The following is a 24,126-nucleotide window of genomic DNA, read 5'->3' on the forward strand; positions in this document are numbered from 1 at the left end:
TCTCATTATGTGGCCAAAGCATTTAAACTTCAGCATCAATATTTGACTTTCCAGCGAACAGCCTGAATTAATTTCTTTGAGTATCGACTGATTTGATCTCCTTGCTCTCGAAGGGACTCTCAAAAGTCTTCTTCAGCACCACAATTGTAAAGCATTGATTCTGCAGTGCTCAGCTTTCCTGAGCTCTCACAGGCATACATTGCTGCTGGAAAAACCATATCTTTGATTATACAGACTTCTGTCAGGAGGGTGATGTCTCTGCTTTTTATTATGCTAACCAGATTTGCCATAGCTTCCCTTCCAAAGAGCAAGAGTCTTTTAATTTCACGGCAGCAGTCACCTTCTGCAGTGATCTTTGAACCCAAGAATATAAAATATATCAAATATAAAATCTGACACTGCTTCCATTTCTTCTCCCTCTATGGGAATAGCTGCCAAGCACTTAGTTTTGTTTTGTTTTATTTTGTGTCTTTTGGTGGTTTTCTTTTTTGGATTCTAGGATCCAAGCCACTCCACTCTTTCACTTTATTAAGAATCTTCTTAATTCTTCTTCACTTTCTGCCATCGATATTATCATTTTCAAATCTGAATTAGTTGATATTTTTTCTGACTACCTTAATTCCAGCTCTTGACTGATCCAGCCTGGCATTTCATATGATGTACTCTGCATATAAGTTAAATAAGGTGACAATGTACAACTTCCTTGTACTCCTTTTCCAATCTTAATCTAATCAGTTGTTCCATGTATGGTTCCAACTGTTGCTTCTTGGCCCACATACAGATTCCTCAGGAGACAATTAAGATGAACTGATCATTCCATCTTTTTGAGGACTTGCCACATTTTGTTGGGATCCATACAGTCAAAGCCTTTGGTGTACTCAATAAAGCAGAAGTAGATATTTTCCCCCAGAGCTTCCTTGCTTTCTCTATAATCCAGTGGATGTTGGCAATTGTCTCTAGTCCCTCTGTCTCTTTGACAACCAGTTTTCTCTTCCAATAATTCTTGGTTCACATATTGCTGAAGCATGCAGAATATTAACCATAACCTTGCTGGCATAGAAAAGGGGTGCAATTGTTTGGTAATTTGAACATTCCTTGGAATTGTTTTTCTTTAGGACTGTGCTATAAACTGATCTTTTCCAATCTAATTTCCACTGTTGTGTTTTCCAACTTTGCTGGCATATTGAGTTGCAGCATTTTAACAGCATCATCTTTTAGAGTTTTTAATAGCCCAGCTGGGATTCCATTACCTCCACTGGCCTTATTGTTTGTAATGCTTCCTAAGGCCCACTTGATTTCATTCTCCGGGATGTCTGGCTCTAGATCAGGAACCACACCATTATGGTAATTGGTTAAGACATTTCTTGTGTAGTTCTTTTGTATACTCTTGCCACCTCTTCTTCATCTCTTCTGCTTCTGTTAAATGTCTACCATTTTTATCTTTTATTCTGGCTATTTTAGCATGAAACTTTCCCTTGTTGTCTCTAATTTTCTTGAAGAGTTTCTTTTGTCTTTCTTGTTCTATTGTTGCCTTCTATTTCTTTGCACTGATCATTTAAGAAAACTTTTTTGCCTCTCCTTGCTATTTTCTAGAATTCTGCATTCCCTTGGGTATATCTTTCCACTTGTCCTTTCTCTTTCCCTTTCCTTCCTTCCTCAGCTATTTGTAAAGCCTCAGGAGACAACCATTTTGCTTTCTTGCTCTTCTTTTTCTTTGGAACCTTTTTTGTTGCTGTTTCCTGTGGAATATTGTGAACTGTCCATAGTTCTCAAGGCACTCTTTCTACCAGATCTAATCCCCTAAAATCTATTCATCACTTCCACCTCATATTCATAAGAGATATTACTTCCATCATACCTATATGGTCTGATGGTTTCCCCTAATTTCTTCAATTTAACTCTGAATTTTGTAATAAGATCCACTGACTGTATAGAGTTTTTCTGCCTTTGGCTGTGAAGAATGAAATACATCCAATTTCTATATTGGATATCTGGTGATGTCCATGTGTACAGAAGTTTCAGGGGTTATTGAAAAAGAAGTTATTATGATCAGCAAGTTATCTTGGCAAAACTATTAGTCTCTGCCTGCTTCATTTTGTACTCCAAGACCAAACTTGCCAGTTATTCTAATTATTTGTTGATTTCCTACTTTAGCATTCCAAACCCCTATGATGAATGTGACATCTTTTCTCAGGTTATTTCTATAATATGTTGTAGGCCTGCATAGAACTTATCAACTATGGCCTCTTTGGCATCAATGGTTGGAGCATAGACTTGTATTACAATGATGTCGAATTCTTTGCCTTGGATTTGAATAGATATGATTCAGTCATTTTTGAAATTATGCTCCAGTAGTGCTTTTCTGACCCTTTTATTGACTGTTATCTAAATAGACTATTGTCTATTTCTTCTAAGCCATTCTTGCCTATAGTAGTATATGTAGTGAACATCTGAATTAAATTCACCAATTCCCACCCATTTAACTTCACTGACACCCAAGAAGGTCCATGTTTAATCTTTCTATTTCCTATTTGACCAAGTTCATCTTCCTTGGTTTATGGATCTTACCTTCCAGGTCCTATGCAATATTGATTTTTATAGCATCAGATTTTCCTTTCATTAACAGATGCATCTTCAGCTGAGCTTCCTTTAGGTTTTGGCCCAGTCAATTCATTAGTACTGGAGCTGCTTATATTTATCCTCTGCTCTGCTCCAGTAGTGTATTGGACATTTTCTGACCTTGAGGGGCTCATGTTCTGACGGTGTTGTTGTTAAAGATAATATAGTGGTCTGCTATTTCCTTCTCTAGTGGATTCCCTTTTGTCAGACCTCTCCACTGTGACCTGTCCATCTTGGCTATCTCTGCACAGGATAGCTCATAGTTTCATTGAGCTATGCAAGCCCCTCTGCCAATAACAACAACAAACAACAACCACAACAACAGCATTTATATAGCATATACTATGTGCTGGGTAGTAACATGCTAAACATATTACAAATATTACCCCATTTGGTCTTCACAACAACATTGAGAGTTAGGTGTTATCATCATCATCATCATCATTTTACAGCTGGGGAAATTAATGCAAAGGTTAAATGAGCTGCTCAAGGTCTCACAGAAAATGTCTGAGGCCAGATTGGAAAGGTCTTCATAACTCCTGACTCAGTGAGACACTTTTCTAATTCTAGCTCCCTCTAGGGGCATGGCTGATCCTTCTAACCATGTGACTTGATTTAATCCAGTGGCCAATGCATTATAATTTCCCCAGTTTCACTGAAGAATGCATCAGTTATATGAGTATTTTATATTTTCCTCTTTACCTTTTTCACTCTCCACTCACCTTTTTTTTAAAATCTAGCCTTTAAATTTTAAATTTTATCCTTATGCTTTTGAGCACTTCTTCCCCAGGACATGTCCTCTTCCTCTACTTGGATAGTAAGTTAGCCACATCATCAAACATCTGTTCTTGACCTTCAGAAAATCATTTACAGTTGAAATAAGCAATAGATTATGCCATACCTAATATATAATGTCTATAGTATCTCATACATTTATTATATAATGTTATAACTAATAAGAGTCGATCCAGTGTCCCCCAGAGTCTTGGGTCAATGAATATAATATTCAATTCCCAGCAAAAATTAAACCTCCGAGACATCTTCCAAAACCTCTTTCAATTATGATAATTTATGAGATTTTCTTCAGTTATAAGTGCCTAACATAGTCCTTGACTTTTGAAAGTTATAGGTAGACCTTTTTGAATATTTTTGCCTGGAAAAGCTTTTTGAATATTTCTCAATGGATTATATAGATATTTAGAAGTCAGCACTAAAATGTTGATGTCTAGTAAGATTTAGACTATCTACCTAAATCAATGTAATGAAATTATATGAAATTTAAGCTGCTACATAGTACATATACCATAAGTACAATGACAAATATTTACACATAGATATGACATTTCATCAAAGATAAATCTATTTTATGAAGAACTTTACCCTTAGAAACTACAAATAATTAATTATTACCTGAAATCCAATAATTGATAATAAGTTATTATTTAAATAATTAAACTATTCTTTTAAGCACCAAATGCAAATTTTTCAAGATAAGAATATAAACGCTTTTTTGCCCTGACAAGGATGAGGATGAAGCATATTGGCTGGGATGCAAAATAGATCTTTAATCTACTTGATTTACTTATTAAAGAAGGACTAGTCCTTTAAAAAATGTTAATAGCTGCTGAGCTAAAGCATAAGCACCATGAAAGATGAATTCTGTCTGTGGGGAGTTGACAATAGAAAACAGAGGAAGTAAGCTTTGTGAATTCTATTTTGCATGTATGAAGAGAAACCAAGAGAAAGAAAGATTGTAATATTGTAACGTGTATACAGGGAGGGAGAAAGAGAGAGAGACACACAGAGACAGAGACACAGAGAGAGAGAGAGAGAGAGGGAGACAGAGACAGAGACAGGGAGAGACAGAGAGACAGAGACAGAGAGACAGAGCGAGACAAAAAGACAGAGGAGGGAGGGAGAGAGAGAGAATAAAAAAATCATATACATATTCTATGCCAATTGATATTCCCATCTTCATTAAAATTAAAATAATTCTCTCCTTTTTCCCAAACACACCTCCCAGGCTACATGTTGCCTTATTCTTCTCATTCTTTAATAGGCTGCTTGATTGGAAAAGTGATTTCATTTACTTCAAATTCTTGTTTGCACAGAACATTCAGTACTTACCGGGGGACCTTCACATCCCCTTGGAAATCCTTACACAATCTGCTGCAAATTCCCACCTCTATTTTCCTAATATTTAACCAACCCTGAATTTCTGGTATAAATACAATCCGATCATAGTGAATAATATTTTTGTGTGTTGCTGTGGATTCTTTGATAACATTTTATTCAATATTTTTGCATTGATATTCATTAGAGGTTTTGTTCTATATTTTTCTTTCTCTTTTCACTCCCTTTAAGCTATCAGGTTTCATAAACATAGCAAAAGGAAATGTTTGTGAACAATCAATATAGTACTGGAGTTAATTGTTATTTGACTATTTGACTAAATTTACTTGTAAACCCATTTGATCCTTCAGTATTTTTTTTCTCATTCCTAAGAATGCATTTTTGATTTGGTTTTTTTTTCAGGATTGGGAAATTGTAACTTTCTCTTTTTCCTATTTATTTTTTTGTTGTACATTATCATGATTCTCTATGTCTTTTAGGTTTTCAATTTGCTGGCATATAATTGGACAAAACAGTTCCTAGCAACTTTCTTTGTTTTTATTTCCTTTTCTGGCTTCTCCTATTTTCATTTTTTTATATTGGTAATTTGTTTTTTCTGTCTCTTTTAATGAAATTTTCTAATAACTTCTCTATTTTTGTTAGGCTTTTAAAATTATTTTGTTTATTGTGTTAAAGCAATTTTATTTAATTTTATTTATGTTATTTTATTTTTGGAACCTTTTTGTATTTACCTTGGTAGTTTTTATTTGTTTTATATATAGTATTTTGGTTGCCCATCTGATTAATTTTTGTCTTGATCTCTATTTTGACTAACGCATTTAGAAAAATAAAATTTCACATAATCACCATTTGGCTACATTTTTTTATACAGTGTCTCACTGTGGACATTTTTACCTTATAAGTTTGTCAATTGTTTCTTTGACTTGTTCTGACTTGCATGCTCTTTGGCATGATATTGTTTAGCCTTCACTTAAATCTAAATCTTTTCTGAAAATTAATATTATTAATTGCAATATTATTGATTTAGGCTCAATAAAGGATAGTTTATCATTTCTGCATTTCTACATTTTGAAAAATACGCCCCAGTACATGGTCAAGTTTTATAAAGATCCTTGGACTCATCATTTAGGTGCAGTCCTCAAATCTTAAATCTTTCTCACATCTCTTATCCAATCTGTTGCCAAGGCCTGTTGATTTTACTTTCATTCATCTCTCAAAAATTACTCCTTCTCTCCTCTGACAGTGCCACCATCTTGGTTCAGGTCCTTATCATTTCACACTTGGACAACAGCCTGCTAGTTGGTCTGCCTGACATAAGTTCCTCCCCATTCCAGTCCATTGTCCACTTAGCTGTCAAAGTGATTTTCTAAAAACACAGGTCTGACCTGTTACCCGCCCCACCCCCCACTCAATAAACTCCATTGGCTCCATATCACCCTTAAGATCAATTATAAATCCTGTTATCATTCAAAGCTTATAATATTCACCACCACTCCTTTCCATTTTTTTTACAACTAATACCCTCTCCATATACTCTGAGTTCAAACCCAGCATCATGTATTTACTAGCTGTGTGATCCTGTGCAAGTCACTTAACCTCTGTTTACCTTAATCCACTGGAGAAGGAAATGGCAAACTGCTCTATTATCTTGGCCAAAAAAACCTCATGGACAGTATGAGTCAGACTCAACTGAACAAAGGAACAATAACAAATGTACTTTATAATTGACACTAGCCTCCTTGATATTCCTCAAACAAACTTTATCACCTGCGTACAGGCATTTTTACTGGCTCTCTCCCATCCCGCAATACTCTCCTTCCTGATCTCTATTTCCTGGCTTATGAATGATAAATCATTAGAGAAGATCCTCCTTATTACAGTGCAAGCCCAGCACATATCTGTCGAGCTCCCTGCCCCCTTTAACAAACCTTTGGACTCTCCCACTTGGAGATTGATAGGCCCTGAACAAAGAACAGGAAACTCTTAAGACTAAGGATAGGAAATAACTCCTCTCCCACTGGAGAAACATTAACCTGGCCAGTTCTTAGGAATTGGGGGGGGGGGTTCCCTTCTCTGGAGGGAAAAACTTTCTTTGTTCAGGGTCCTATAAAAATCACCACGTGGGTGAATCACATTGGAACCTCACCCACAGAAAAGATGCTTTGCCCAGGATTATGTTCAGAAGGACCAACCAAGAAGGCTGTAAAGGGGTTCCCCAGATTCAGAGAAGCCTTAGGTGCAGGTGCTGAACGTGAAGTGTATGTTGTATGTTGTGTGTGTGTCCTTTGTCATTGTCGCTGCAGTTGTAGAAAAGAGAGGGATTCCCCAGCTTGAATAAACCTTGGGTGGCAGTCTTCCTCTGAACAGGTGTTGCATTTGTGTGTCTGTGTCTCTGTCTTTGTTACTGCGTTAACTGTGTAGTAGGAATTGTTAAATAATGTGGTTGCAGGGTTAATAGAGTATTTCCCCTTTCTTTCAATAAAAACTTTGTTCTGTTGGGAGTGTACCTTATTGCCAGTGCAAATCCAAATCTGAACCTAACCTAGCTTAATCGAACAGCTTCCCTGGCTTCCTTCAAGCCCAGCTAAAATCTCACTTTCCACGTGAGTTTTTTATTGATCTTTAATTCTACTGCCTTGTCTTGGGTTGATGATTTCCAATTTATATTAGATAGAAAGAAAGACAGAAAGAAAGAAAGAAAGAAAGAAGGAAAGAAAGAAAGAAAGAAAGAAAGAAATAGAAAGAAAGAAATAAAGATAAAGAAAGATAAACACATACATACATACACATGTAATAATATATGTGTATATATAGCTATTTGCATGTTATCTATGTTATCTCCCCCACTGGACTGTGACCTTCTTGAGAGAAGGGACTATCTTTTGCCATTTTTTGTGTCCTCAATGCTTAGCACAGTGCCTGGCATATAGTAGGTACTTAATAACTGTTTATTATATGATGATCATCTCCCCTGGATAGACTGTTCACTTCTGAAGACAGGGAATATTTTCAGTTTTGTATTTCTATCTCCATAAGATAGTGTGATCCTGGACTCAGGGTAGGCATTTAATAATTACATCTTGATTCTCAAGTATCATCAACTTTGCTGGGGATCTCAGTCACAATTTTGTTCATGAGTAACTGCTTATTTGAACATTAGCTTAAATGTAACCTCATAATGGTACTATTCTGATTCCACTCCCATTTCTTCCATTTCTCTCTTCTTTTCTTTCCAGAAGTGTGTATGTGTGTGTGTGTGTGTGTGTGTGTGTGTGTGTATGTGTGTGTATGAGAGAGAGAGAGAGAGAGAGAGAGAGAGAGAGAGAGAGAGAGAGCTTATAAGATAGCATCTTTTGGTCTATATTTCTTGGAAATAGAAAGGAATTTAATTTTTTTAATTATACTTTATTATCGTAACAACTTACTATTTAGTAAATACTATGGTTATAATAAAATTGTACCAGTTGAATAAGAAATGGAGTCTATAAAGTATCTGAGAATCAGTCCAATAACTTATATGTATGTGTGATATATGTTCAACAGCTTAATTATATCCTGTTCAAATTTAGCCATTCTTTACAAAACTTAATTACTTATAGAAAGTCTGAATTGGAATAATATGAAATGCTTCTTTATTGTTCATTGAGGATCCTTTGGACTGCTATAATTGTACTTCAAAGGATTGTGGAAAACAGACTCACTCTATTTGTCTTCAGAGTACTCAAGTAGTTTGTTCTACATCACGACTTATAAAACACTAATAATAGTACTTAAAACACACACACACACACACGCACACACACACACACACACACACACACACACATTCCTGTCACAAAATCTCACTAAAGACCTTCCTGAGCCTGCAGAGAACTCTCCCCAAAAGTTGAAAGACATATTGTTGGTTCACATGATTCTCCCCTTCCCTCCCCTTCCCTCCTCTTTCCTCCTTTTTTTGTTTGTTTTATTTCAAATTTTGTCCCAAGGTTTCTTATTTGTCTTTTGGATTCATTAAAATCTATTTGTTCCATTCCAGCTTTTAGGAAAACTGCTATTTGAAAATTCTGACTTCTGTTTTAAAAAATTGCTTATTTTTCCCCTACAGAGCCCTTATGTCATTTTTTTTAATCTCATGCTTTATTTCTTCCAGGTACCTTCATAATTCTTATGGACAATTTAATCTCTTATCCCTACTCTCCAAAGCTCTATTTGTATTTCTTGTGGAGTTATGCACTTCTTCCTCATTTATGCCTTGGGTATGTCTTGACCCATAGTACATCCTTACAGGATATGATATCTGATTCTGTTTACTAATATATCTACCTGACTTATTTCCTCATTTGGGACTTTGTTGCAGGACCAGATTCTGCTGTCTCCCGAACTCCTTGATGGAGTAGTCAAGGCAATTTTGATTCTGAATTCAATTTTATGGGTTTATATTGCTGCTGTCCACCTCTCTCAGTTTTTCTGTGCTCATTGCACTGGCAAGTTTCAGGCTCATTTGAATTTTCCTGAGTCAGAACGTTGGGGTGTCCCATGCCTTCTAGAATAACTTCCATCATTGTAGTGCAGATTTCTAACTTCTGTGGAGTACCCTGTTCAGAGTGTTCTTGATTCTTGGCTCAATGTCTAGAGTCAGAGCATTCCATGCCTCTAATTCTCCTTACCACCAGTTTCTCCATAAAAGCACTCTGTGCTTCCTGTGGCATGCCTCCCCCTCCCCTCTGTGACTCCCCAGGAACAGAAGGATGCATGCTTTAACTTCCCTTTGAGGATTTCTGGTCAGTGAATGGTGGGCTTTTGGCTTATTTAACCAACATTAGACTACCTTCCCTTGTAGGGTCACTTTCCCAGTGATTGTAGGCTTCTGGCTGTCATTTTAAATAATCCTGAGCTGGATTAACAAGTTTACTTTTGTTTCTCATTCTATTTCTTGATTATTATACAAACTGGTGTCTATTTTGGATCATTACTGTTAACATATGTAGCAGAGCTCTCTCTTTTATGATTGGTCATGTTGCTGCCTTAACCAAAAGCTCTCCCTTCCTTTTCTAGAAACACAGCAATACTTTGCATGTAAATAACTACATGAAAGGAAGGGCAGTCATGGACTTCATGTGAGACACCCCAATAACAGTTAGCTTGTTCACCTTGGTATGGAAAGGACAGAGAGTAGTAGTAATGGGCAAAGCTAAGGAAGAACCCATCCATATTACACTATATGGAGTGTCACCAACTGGTGATTCCCTAATTGATTAATGAATAAATTAAATGGGAAATCAAGTTAAAAAGTGCTGAATGGTTAAAATTACATGCACTTTAAGAGCCAGCTTTTCTGTGATTCTTTAGAGAAGAAATTCTTTCTTCTATTGAAGTTTAGAAAGAATAAAAATGATTTTGTTTTAAAATGCTAATGTGAAAATAGAAGTCTAAGTATATTCTAAAGATATTGAGAAAATAATATACATAAAAATAAAATACTGGATTTATTTATTTACTTAAAGGAAAAACTCATCTGGTTTTATTTGAATTAATTCATTTTGATAAGCTAGTGATGTTTACCTAGAGAAAATGTCAACTTATTTGCAGAACACTAAAATCCATGTGGAAAATATAACATCTGTTAATTATTTTCTTCTGGACAAATAATAAGAGATGAGATTTCTAATAATTAAATTAAAAAGCTCCCTAGAGGGTTAATTGTTTGTCTATGCCCAAAATTACATAACTAGAAAATATACAAGAAGATTGCTATGACTAGAAGTGGTATATGGCCTTCAAATCATGTTGCATATGGAAGCTACCTTCTAAATTCATATAATAACTGCATTTAGAAATTAGAAGGGACCAGACCGACCATTTAGTTCAAGCTCCTCATTTTATGGGTGAAGAAATTAAGATCCAGGGATGTTAATTGACTTCAAATAAGAATGTATGTCTGTGTGTGTGTGTGTGTGTGTGTGTGTGTGTGTATGTGTGTGTATGAATAGTAGTAGTAATAGTAGTAGTTTTTAGATTTTTTTTTTATTTACTCAAAAACATAGTTACCTAATAGGAAAACAGCAATCCATTTCTCTGGACTCCTATTCATTTAGGAAGCTTCCCATTAATACTTCAGCAGTAAAAAAACAAATCAGGAATGATGGCATAGAAGTTGAAGAGGAAGATAAAAGAACCATAGAAAAATAATATTTTCCCCATTTATTTCATAAATCAACCCCATCTGCTTAGCAAGATTTCAAGCTCTTAGAAGCCCTTGATGTTGTTGTTGTTCAGTCATTTCATTCACGTCTAACTTTGTGATCTCATTTGGAGTTGTCTTGGCAAAGATACTGCACTAATTTGTCACTCCTTTCTCCAGCTCATTTACCAGATGAGGAAACTGAGGCAAACAAGATTACGTGATTTGCCCAGAGTTACACAGCTAGTAGATGTCTGAGGTCACATTTGAACTCAAGAAGATGAGTCTTCCTGACTCCAGGCCTGGCCCTCTATCCACTGCTCCCCCTAGCTGCCCCAAACCACATTTTAGCCTGGTGTAACAGAACATTGGACTAGTGGACTAGCATTCGGGAAATCTGGGTTCAAGTCTTAGCGGTAATGCTTTTAATTTTGTGATAATTTATATAAAATTATTTTAACTTTTAAAATGTTATATAAATGAGTTATCATTACCAGGAGAGAAATACGTTACTCATGACCCCAAACCAGAGCTCTAGGTTTACATGGTAGTTTTCCAAACTGTGCAACAAATCCTGACCCAGTAGAGAGGAGCAAAAGAGTTGGGAATAGTACAAAGCAATGGTCAAAATTATTAAATATTTGAGAATATTAATCTCACAGGAACACATTCACTTTTAAAGGTAAAATAATTTAAACTCAAAATCAACAAAGCAAGACTAATATACTGAATTTATTCCAATTGACAATGAATTTAGAACAGTGATTACATAATACAACTTGTGTGAATAAATTCAAATCTGAGTTGGGAATTGGCACATGTCATACCTCAGGCACCATCTGTCACTACCACCATTAGACATTAGTTGGCATAGACTCATGACACAGGTGAGGTGCTGTCATGCTTGGTATATTTGAATATGAAGGAAGCTAAACAATTTTCATATGAGTTATTGATATTTCTAATATTTCTTAATGTCATTCATTTGAATCTGTGTGCCTCTTTAGTAGTGTACACTACAAGTAGGTCCACTCTTTCCACTGAGGTTATATGGGAGACTGAGCCACGGATTTGTGGTTTGTTATTATTATTTTCCATGCTAAGCCATTAAAATAAATGCCTTTTCTTTGAGCTAATTTTATTGACAGGCTATGTATTAAAGGAAAATCACTGGAGAATGAGATGATCCAAATGAAATGGAGATGAGTAATTCAGGCTAGAACTGTAGGGAGAAGATCTGGCACCATTTCATTCAGCTCCAATCCCTTTTGCTTGATCTTAGTTTCTGGGCAGACAGGGATCATTGTGAGGCCATTGGGGGAAGAGACCTCCTAAATAACTTAAGTTAATTATCTCAGAGTTCTGTGATAACAGGCCAGAATTAATGATTTTTCAGGGTTGGATGTATTATATAAACTTATCAGCTTTCTGGGAGAAGAGAAAACAGCTCCTTCTAGAGTAATGGGGGAGGAAGAAGCTTTCATGGATTTTTAACCTAAGAAATATATCATAGTAATTTTTTTAATGACATGGATTTTTAATGTTTAGGGACTACGTGGATCTTATACATTAATGATTTTAAATATCAGCTTGTCTGAATAATTTCATTCTATGAAGAATACTTTGGGTGCCTTCCCACAAACCTATAGCCTTTAACACCTTCCTTCCCCCCAGCCAAATGGAAAGATAGAACCTGTTAAAAGCATGGTTTGATTGTAATATGGTCCATTAGACGTCATACTAAGAGACAGATTATGAACTGATTGGTATATTTCAAAGCATTTCTTTTATCTTATTTGCTGGTCATAGCATATTGAAAAATATAATATAATACTAATATAATAACAAAATAATAAGATAAAAGACTACTTTTACATCTTTATGTATGGTAACTTTTTCAATTGCTGTAAGATATTGATGGGGCATACAAAGACTTTCATTCCCAGGCCTAGACTTGACTCCAAGCCATGAAGGAGAGAGATATCTCTGAAATATGATGGAGAAAACCCCAGCATACACCCCTAGGCAATCAATTTTATTACTAAATTCACAATATTTAAATTTCAACTCGTAGACCCCAGTGTAAAACATGCTTTGCTCTGTAGAGGACACAGGTACAGGAACTTCATAGACATTAAGCCATTTTGCTAAACATAGTAAAGGCCTTTTTGGTTTTGAACAAATCATTGTATAATAACTTCTTTGTAAACTGTAATATATTCAATTTCTCTGTAAAAATATAAGAATATGATTGTTTATTAATGTTAATTCATCACTGATGATTGTTTCAGCATGTGTTACACTTGAAGGATAGAATAAGAGCTAGAATCTCTTAGAAAAAACCTCATATATAAGATTAATGGCTACAAAACATCAATGTTTACAATGACTGTCATTTACTATGTCACAACTGTAAACTTGCTGGTGTTAATGTCAATGTGAAAAACTCAACCCTGTTTTAAGGTGTAAGAAGCAGAACTTTCTGTGTGAAGTGAAATCTCTTGGGACTATAATTTGGTTTAATTTCAGTATGAATCCAGGTAAAAATATTTATACTGCTGGGTCAATAACCTACTGTGTAAAAAAAGATGCCAACACAAGCTCACCAGAAGTAGTACCTAGAGCCTCTAAATGTTATAGCCACTTGCAAGTAGATGAAGGTTTCTGGAAAAGTTGAGAAGATGACCTTACAAAGTTAATGACAGGATCACATTGATTTAGTTTCCCAAATGCCCTGTTTCCCCTTGAATGGGAATGCTTCTCAGCTATTACACCACAGGCCTGGCTACAATATTTCATGAATAATGTGAAATTCTGAGACACTGATTGGGCATTCCAAAGAATCATTCCTGTTGTTGTTGTTGCTGCTGTTCATCATTTCAGTCAAATCCAACCCTTCATGACCCTGTTAGGGGTTTTCTTGGCAGAGAGACTGGAGTGGTTTGTTATTTCCTTCACCAGCTCATTTTACACATGAGGAAATTGAGGCAAACAGGGTTAAGTGTCTTGCCCAGGGTCACACCTGGGGTCGAATAGAGCTGACAGAGTCTTATGCCATAATACTCACAGACTAATGTCTGTTACTTTCAGGACCAGGCCTGACAGAATAATTTGATATGGTTAAAATTACAGTCTTCTTCATTTTTTCATAGCAAGTTCCTCTGACTGTGTCAGGAGATACTTAAATGTCCTGTGATGAATCTGTAGCATCAATATCACCATGAATCCCTGCTTCTACATGATAGGATGAAAGGGGTGGAGGATTGGGGGTGGGGGAAGCTGTTGCTTGTATTTCTAATGCCTTTTTTTTGTAGATTCCTACAAGTTATTTTGAGGAACTTGTTGCCCATTCTAAAGAACTGTAATCCATTGAGTCACGTGTTCAAGGTCATAGATGTGAAGAATTTTGCCAAAGAATTTATTTACATAAATGAAGATTCCACAACAACAACAACACAAACAAAAGACAAAAAAAAGTAAACCTCATCTCAGCCTACCTGCTCTAGCCCAACCACTGGAATTCCTCCCTCCCCACCCCACTCTGTCTTTATGTTTTTTGTAATATATAAATGCTAAACCACTGGATTAAACCTGTTTTGCAAGATCCAATCTCTGAATCCAGGTATGGCAGCACATTCTCGTAATCCCTGCTCTGGGGGAAACGGAAGCTGGTGGATTACTTGGGCTCAGCATTCTGAGCTGCATGCAGTGGGCCTAAAGCCAATCACCTGTCTGTATTAAGTCTGGCCCCAATATGGTGAGCCCCTAGGTGGTAGGTGCTCACTAGTTTGTCTAAGGAGAAGTGAATTGGCCCAGGCCAAAAACAGAACAAATCAAAGCTTCCATGCTGAATAGTAGTGGGTTTGGGCTCATAAATGATTATTGTCCTTCCAGTCTGGGTGACATAGAAATGCCTAGTTTCAACCACAGCAACAATGATCCAATTACTGTGCTGGTATCCTGACAGAGAATTATCTTTCATATAAAAAGTACTGCTCTACCTCACTCAGGCTTCTATCTAGGTCACAACCACGATGTTAGGTCTTTCCCATACAGCCAGCCCACTCCACAGGGATGTGACTGGGCCCTCTCTCTGAGGTTAGAAATGTAAACTCATCCTAAATTGCATTTTTTTTATTGTTTTAATATAATTTTTTGCCACTGTATTGGGATTCCTATTGCCATAGTATTCTCTACCATGCCTTCATGATCAACTGATATTAAACTCCATTTCCTAAATATATCTCCACCTTTCTACATCCTCCTCCTCTTCCACATTCTCTGTAAACTTCTCCATATTCTCCTCTGCATTCTCTTCCTTCTCCTCATTTCTCTGCTTTTTCTGTTTTCTATCATTATTTCATTTATTTCAAGCTGCAATATCATCCCATTCTTTTGATACTATATTGTTTTTAAATATTGCCAGAAGCAGACCAAGAAGAGTCATTACTATAAAACACAATTTTATTTCCTTTAGCTCTCTCTCTAATCTTTAGCATCCCAAATGCAGTTTTTACAGGTCTTTGTCGTGTGTTTGTATTCATCCTTTGTTGTCTGCCCTGGCTTCCAAACTTTGGAAATCTCTTTTTAAAAATCCTACCTGGAAATTGGAATATGGATTGCTTTGTATGGCTTCCAAAAGAAGAGAACCACAAGGGAAAATTCCCTCTTGAAGAACAGGCTGTTAGACTAACATGGGTTTAAATGGGTATGATTATTCTGATCAGTACAGAAACCATTTTTTTTTTTTCCCACAGAGGACTGAGAAGTGAAACACGCCTCCTTCTTAGCACAGAGATAGAGACTCTAGATGGCTTCCATTGATCTTTACCCAAATGCTCTCCAACTCTGCTTCCTGAATTTTTTTCTTAATATATAATGCTAAGAAGACAGTACTGGCATGTCAGGAAAGCTTTTGTTTGCTATACTATACTATATATACTATACTTCTTTGATATTAAAATCAAGGCTCAGATGTTGGCTCTCCCCTCTGTTCCCTGTGTATATACTTTCCCTCAGACAACACATTCACTTGAGATGCTTTTTAAAAAATACTATTTATTTTTAACATTATTTTTTTAAATTGAGTTTTAAAATCCACTCCTCTCCGATAATTCTTAAATCTGTTTCTCCAGCTCCAACTTTTTCTAAAACTCCAGGCCCACATTTCCCATTTCAATTTAGAGATCTCCTCTTGACCGTCCAGTCAGTCCTTCAAATATAGCATGTGTAAAACTGAATTCAATGTTTAGTCAGAGAAAAGTTCAACAGGAACTTTATCCCCTTCTTTTGGGTTGCCCCCCTCCTTTTCTTGGATTTTGGTCCTAAAACAACTAAGCTGTTAGAGAGGATTGTTAATATCCCTCTTTTGTGGAGGTATCTACATCTAGTAGCAAATTTAGTTCTTAGTATAAATAAATGGTCGGCAGCTTCCTACATTTGGGGAGGGATTTTCTGGCACACCTCTGAAGAATGTGTGCTGAGTCCATCTTTACTTTTTGTTAAGCATCCCTTTCAGAATGAGGAAATAAATAGTTGTCCTATAGCTGCTGTGCCTTGTATGATGAATATATTCTACTCCTTCCTTTTGGGGAGTCCCTGGATATAAGCCAAAAATAAGCTTTAAGTTATTTTCCTTAGAGCTCCAGGATGTAAGTGTAAAGAGACAACAAGTTCAAGACAAAAGAAGCTGCCCCTGCTCCTAGTGGTCAGACTTTCCCAGCACTGGACCTGATCCACGTGCATGGGTCTGGAGTTCAGAGGGCCCCTTGGTAGAGAGGATATATAGAACAATGAAGCAGCCTCCTGATCCCAGAAGGAGTTCATTTTCATTAAACTACTCACCAGGCCTGAGAAAACTACTTCCTCAGTTATTGAAAAAAAAATGACAGATGTGATTGCTGAGCTACTGGCAGTGATCTTTTGAAGATTGTAGTGAATGGGGAAAAGTACTATAGCCTTTGAGAAGGGAAAATGTCACAATTTTCAAAAAGGCAAGATAATGGATTCTGAAAACTCTAGTTAGTGAACTTGACTTTGATATATGGCAAAATGTTTAAATATATTCATAAAGATATGATTAGTAAATATCTAGGAAAAGAAGTGGTGACCAGAAAGAGCCCATATGGCTTTATCAATTATAGCTCATGTTAGAATAATCTCATTTCCTTTTTTTTTCTGGACTACTAGACTAGTGGATGAGAGGAATGTTATAGATATAGTTTATACAATTTTCAGCAAAGTGTTTGGCATTCATGTGGAAAATTTGGAGATTTATGACATTAAAAAAAATGCAAGGAAATGGATTTGGAACTCATTTAATAAATAGGCCAAATGAATAGACATTAATGATTTGATGTCAACTTGATACTAGGTTTCCAATGAAATGCTGCAGAGATCTGTGGTTGATTCCGTGGTGCGTAACTTTTTTTTTTCAATCAATGACTTGTATAGATAACCATGAATGCTTATCAAATTTGCAGATGACACAAAGTTTGGAGGGATATTTAAATACTTGGTGGTAGACTCAGAATTCAAAAAGTTCTTGACAGGCTGGAACACCAGGTTATAACCAATCAGATGAAACATAAAAGGTATAAATATAATATATCACATATAGGTTCTAAAAACAACTTCATATGTACATTATGGAGGAGGTACCACTAGACAGGCCACCTGAATGAGACCTGGAGGTTTTGTTTTGTTTTGTTTTTTGAGGTGGGGAGGACTGCAGCTCAGTAGAGTCAATGATGTGATATGATAGCAAAGAAAGTTAATGCCAATTTAAGCTTTACTGAAAGAGCCATTTCCCAGGATTATAGAGCTAAGTGTTCTGGTCAAGTCAAATCTGGAGTATTGTGCTCAGCACCACATTTTAGAAAGGGCACTAATAAGCAGAGGAAGGGGTAGCTAGGTGGTGCAGTGGCCCTGGAGTCAGGAGGGCCTGAGTTCAAATTCAACATCAGACACTTGACACTTACTACCTGTGTGACCTTGGGCAAGTCACTTAACCCCCATTGCCTTCCCTTCTACCCTCCAAAAAAAAAGAATGTCCAGAAGCGAGAACAGCATAGTGATGGACCTTGAATTCATGCCTTCTCTAGTTTAGGTTCCATCTGATTTGACATAAATGGAATGCTCAAAGACTTTGAATTGTGTGGTTCATTTTTACTGAAGTATATAAATACACATTGAGCCTGCCTCTCTATGACTTTATGTTATCTTCAAAGGCTTTTTCTGTATCCCTAGGTATCTGTGACCAGAATGCTAGTTCCATCAGAAATGAGGAGCTCCTGAGCAACAGGCCAAGTGGCCTCTACATGGGGAAAGCTTCCTAACAGAATTATCTAAAAAAGCAGAATGTGGTAACTTGGAAGGTAGTGGGTTCCTGCTCTAGTCTTCAAGCAAAGGCTGCATGACCACTTCTAAGGTATAATTCAGATGGGAATTCTTGTTTGAGTTGTAAGAGCTAATTAGATAACATCTGATGTCACTTTCCAACTCTGAAATTTTTTAATATTTAATTTTTCTTCTTTGTATATTCCATATACATAGTAGGTGTTCAATAAATAAATGCCAGTTTCAACTAATTGAATTGAACAAAAATGAGAAATTCAAGGCAAGGGACTAGAATACCCTTGTCACCAGAGCCAATAGCTATTTTCAGCTAATTAGAACATTTCTAACCATCCTGTTAATCAAACTCACAGTAGAGCTTGTATGATACAAAAGAGTTTTATAAGATTGGTGTGTAGATGACCTTCTAAAGACCTCTTCTCCCACAGTTCTCATTCCTATTTGGATAAGGTGACACTACTAGTCACATCCCTTCCACATGTGAATGCAATCAATGCTCTCTACTATCACCACCATCACCACCACCACACACACACAGAGGTATTTATGTGACCAACATTTTAGTCTTTCTGAGTCTGGCTAAAATCCTGGCACTTCTTTCCATTTGCCTTTAGAACTAGAAACAAAGAAGCCATGGTCAATCCAGTTCCAGCAGAAAAAGTTCACATGCCTATAACCTTATTTTTTATTATTAGATACATCTTTAGAAGTACAAGATATTCCTAGGGAACTACCTTCACCCTGCCTATTCCATATTCTGAAATGGGATTGATGATCCTATTCCTTGTTATTGACACATAGACACTGATTCTACAATGTTTTTCAGAAACAGTTTACATACAAAAGATTATGGTAATTTATTATTATGTCAACAGGAAATAAAAATTATAGAAGGATGCTAAAAATCCAAAACAAACTGTAGTCTTAGAAAAAGTAATATTTTAATGATAAGCACAAGTAGGCAATAGATTATAAGAAGTCTAGGGGAAAAAAGAGAAGAGCAATGATTGGTCAATACTCCAACTCTTCTGGCCAACAGAAACTGTTTAACAGAGGAGTCTGTCAAAGCTCAAAAGCTTGATAATCCTTCAACAAATATCCTTTTGATATAAATTTGGTGTCTCCAAAAACCTTTTCTATTGGGAAGTGAATTCCCTGGCCAGATGACATAGGTATTCTGGTTCCTTTGCCTTGAATTTCTCATTTTTGTTCAATTCAATTAGTTAAAACTGGCATTTATTAAACATCTACTATGTGTATGGCCCTGGGATACACAAAGAAGAAAAATGAAATGGTTATTGCCCTTGAGGTATCTACATGTAAATGAATAAATTAGAATTATTATTTATAAACCAACCTTTTGTGAAAATGTTTGCCAATGTAATCAAATCAATAGATGAACTTTTAAAAATGAGCTTCTTTCCACAAAACCTTAGGGTGATAACTTAGATTATGCTGATCCTATCAGTATATAGACATCCTATAAAATCTTATCCCACCATCAGATAAAAACCATCAAGATTATTCTTCAGGATAGAGTGGTGGGCAACTTTGGAGGCCACCTCTAACCAAGTAATCTCCGACTAAACTAAAGACAACCTCATTCACCAGGGTGAACTCCTAATTCACTTATACTTAAGTAAGAATTTGAAAAGATAGGGATGTTTAGGAGCCACTTAAGAATAAGGAGTTCACTTAGATTTTTCCTAGCATTCATCTTAGTTCTGTGGCATGTGAACAGAAATTAATTATCCTCAAGGCCTTGTGGAGAAAGGCAGAGAAGTATAGTTTTCTAGGTTTCTCTACTAGTAGTTACCGATAAGGAAATCACCTCTTCAGCCATGGCTATTTTGCTCTTTAGTACTTCCCCTTACAGTACTTTATCTTGATCTACATTTGAAAGTTTCCATCACAAGCAGTATTTCTGTCTACCAAGTAATACCCCCCAAGATGACTATTATAGATTATTAATCAATAGAAACAAAACCATCCTCAAAACTTGGTCTACATAGTATATCAGCAGGTCTTTCCAAATCAAGGACTTGCTATAAGTTTCACTGCCATGATCAACCAGGAGTTTGGTTTCAGTTTCCTGACTAGGTGATCAAGGAAACAGAATTAAAGAAATTAATTCCTGAAGAAAATTAAAGCTGGTTAATCAAGAAAAGACACAAGTATCTGAGCCTTTTTTATTTGCTTATTTGAGAAATTTTTGATATACCAAGCAAGTTTACAATTATTATCTCATGTGATCCTCACAACAACCCTGGGAGGTAGGTACTATTATTATCCCCATTTTACAAATAAAGAAAGTGAGGCAAACATAGGTTAAGTGATTTGCCCAGGGTCACTGTAACAAAAATGTTGCTACAGCTGCTGTGGCTATGGAAGACCAATAACACCAGCACACAGGAGGGCTACTAGCACAGATTCTTTGATCTACTTTTCTAAGGAAAGCAACTTTAAGGGGTTTACAATCTCACTGTAATCAAACATACATATATCTCACTTAATTCAGGGGGAAAAACCAGCACCCTGAACTTCAGAGGAAATACAAACAGAAATTACAAACAGAGACAATATAAATAGAGCAAATAACACAATTCAACAAACAGGAGTTGTCTGATCAAGACGTCATATATATAGTTAATAAAAAGAGAAGCACCATCATCTGGGTTTTTTCAAAGCCAGGAGGCTCCATTGGCTACCCAGAGTCTTCACAACAACACTCTTCCAGTGAGTGAGAGCCCCAAACAAAACACTGACTTCTGAGTTTTATATACCTTGTTCAGGGTCAAAGTGGATTACAGCCATGCAACTCAAACCTATGAGAACTAGGCTTTCCCTTGTTTCTTTAACAAGTCATCAAAGACACCCAAATTTAATCAAAGAAACAAAGGCCAGACTCATCAAAGGTACTTGATTGTGTCAGTGCTCCAAAAGGAAAAACAGTAAAAAAAAAAAAAAAGTCCCACCTTAATTAGCAATACAGTCACACAGCTGGTAAATATCTGAGGCTATATTTGAACTCAGGTCTTCCTGATTCCAAGCCCAACACTCTATCATATATGGGCATTGGCATAGGTATGGGTAGAAAATATCTATCTACATAAATACAAACATATGTGTGTATACATATAAATATGTAGGCATATATGCATATGTGTGTGCATCATTATTTGTGGGGATAAAATCCCTAGTAGAGTGTAATTATGTCTTTCCTATGGGCTCTACCTCTGCTGTTGCATATCCTCTATGTCTTTGTCCTTGGGCATTGCTTATTCCTCTTTCTTCATCCTTCACTCCAGACTTTGTCTCCTAGAAATATGAGACTACTAGGCTTGTATTTTCTTTTCTTCTCAGTAACTTTGGTATAAATGGAAGAGTAGTATAAGTCCAGTAAATTTTCAAGAGGATTACCATTCTATTTTACTAAAAATATACTTAGTCTGAGGAGGGGCTCAGCTGTTTTGAAGAGAAATATGAAAAGTAATAGGATGCATTGACTTCCTGCTGTAGGCCCTACAAAGCCACATTTTTTGTCACTCATTGTTGCTTTCTGTCTCTATTTTTCAAATGCCTTAAGTTATTCCCTTGAGTTTGGAATTTATTTATCCAGTACATTACAATGTCAAAAAAAGGGAAGTGGGGGGAACCATTAAATTCAAACTTCGTTTGCTAGAATAAAAGATAAAAATCCCACAGAACTCATTCTTCATGGTAGAATTGTTTGCCCCCATGAACTGAGACTCACAACAAAGAACTATGCACATCTCATCTCCCTCTGTCCCCAGCAGTTTCCATTTTCAAGGAACCACTACAAAGTTCCTTTTCCAGTTATCAGAGAGAATACAAAAGATTAAATGCTCTGGGGCAGTTCAGTATTTTTTTTGTTTTTGTAGGAATTTTTAAAGTTTCTCCTGAATAACTAATACAGAACTTAATGTGAGATTCACTTGGCGATTCTATTATAGACAGAAAAAATAGATGAGTTATACATGAATATGTCCTAAAATATTTGAAGATCTAACTTACAAAATAATCATTTAAAAGCAAAAAACAAATGTATCTTTTCATATTCTAGTGATTCCAGATTCATGACAACATTTGCTTGTGTTCATCAATAATACAATCACACAAACTTAAAAGAAACTGTAGAGAAGAGTGAAGCCCCTACCTTTACCCCCTTGAGAAAAACTACTCCATTTTAGCTCCAGGGAAACAAAAAATTTAATCGGTATTTCTTACATAACAAAGCTAGCTACTGATTGCAGAACTAATATAAAACATTTTTTCCATACAAGACTAGCTTGCTGGACACCAAAAAACTTTAAATGAAGTTGAATGTAAATAATTTTATTAATAAAAATAAAAGTTTTACTTCTTTACAGCACAACAGCAGTAATGTTATAGCACAATTAGCAGTAGTGCTCTGGGAATTTCTTATTGAGAGGATATCCATCTTTTCAGAGTATTTTTAAGAGTAATTTTTTGAAAACAAACAAAAAGTAATGTCTTAAATAGAATGAATTTAAATTAAGCATACATTTTTATTCTTTTCCTATCATTTTAATTTCTAAGACTCTTTATTCCAGCAGAATATTTAGTGTCAAATAAATATAAAATAGCCCATGTAAGAGGTGATCAAGTGAATTCTGTTCTATTTCTGTTGCTCATTCTCTATCTCTCTAAGTGCTAAGAAGCAAATAGGGTTTATCAAGGAAGGAGGCATGACATGATCAGACTTGTGGTTTAGAATAATCAGTTTGATAAATATGGATGATGGATTGGAGTAGAGAAAGACAAGGTCATAGGCACCAGTGCGAAAACTGTTGAAATAAGTCCAGGAAAGGGTCTAAACTAGGGTGGTGGCTATTTGAGTAGAGAGAAGAGAACACTCTATTATTGTAAAAAATATTGTAAAATATTTTACAACAATATTGTAAAATTGTAAAAAAAAAAAGAAACAAGATTTGACAACTGATTGGCTGTATGCAATAAGTGAGAATGAGTCAAGAATAATACTGACGTTGTGAACGTGAGCTACCTGAAGAATAGTGGGTGACCTTTACAGTGATAAGGAAGTTCAGAAGAGGGGTGGGTTTGAGGGGGAAATGTAATAGGTCCTATCTGGACATGTTGTTTTTACTTGCCTATGGGATATCCAGTTCCAAATGTCCAAATGTTGGTATGGGACTAAAGCTTAAGAAAAAGAAGAAGCCTAGATAAGTAGATTTGGGAATCATCTGCTTAGAGATAATTGAACCCATGAGAGCTGATGGAAGTTATTGAGAAAAGAAAGAAAAAAGAAGTATCCAGGACAGAGACTTAGGAAATGCCCATATTTAAAGGGTCTGACAGGGATAATGATCCAGCAAAGGAGGATAAGGAGAAACATGGGACAAGCAGAAAGAGAAACAAGAGAGAATCATGTCACCAAAGGCCAAAGAAGAGTGAGTATACCTTGAAGGTGGTCAACAGTGTCACATGCTGCAAAAGAGCTTAAAGAAGAGAGGAAAGGTCCTTATATTTGGCAGTTAAGAGGTCATTAACAACATTGCACAAAACCATTTTGGTTGAATTATGGGGTCAGAAAGTAGATTGCTGAAGGTTTAAAAGAAAGTGAGGAAAGAGAAATTGAAGCGTTGGTTGTAGATGGCTTTTTCAAGGAGTTTAGTTGAGAAATAAGGAAAAATAAAGCTAACTGGTTGGGATGGTAAGCTGTAGCAAGAGATTTTTAACAATGAAGAGTCTTGGAGATATTTGCATGCAAGAGCAAGGAATTAATAGTTAGGTAGAGCTTGAATATTAGAAAGAAAGAGGAGATGGTAGAAAGA

Source organism: Trichosurus vulpecula, chromosome 4 (genome assembly GCF_011100635.1).
Source record: "Trichosurus vulpecula isolate mTriVul1 chromosome 4, mTriVul1.pri, whole genome shotgun sequence".
In the NCBI taxonomy this organism is placed as follows: domain Eukaryota; kingdom Metazoa; phylum Chordata; class Mammalia; order Diprotodontia; family Phalangeridae; genus Trichosurus; species Trichosurus vulpecula.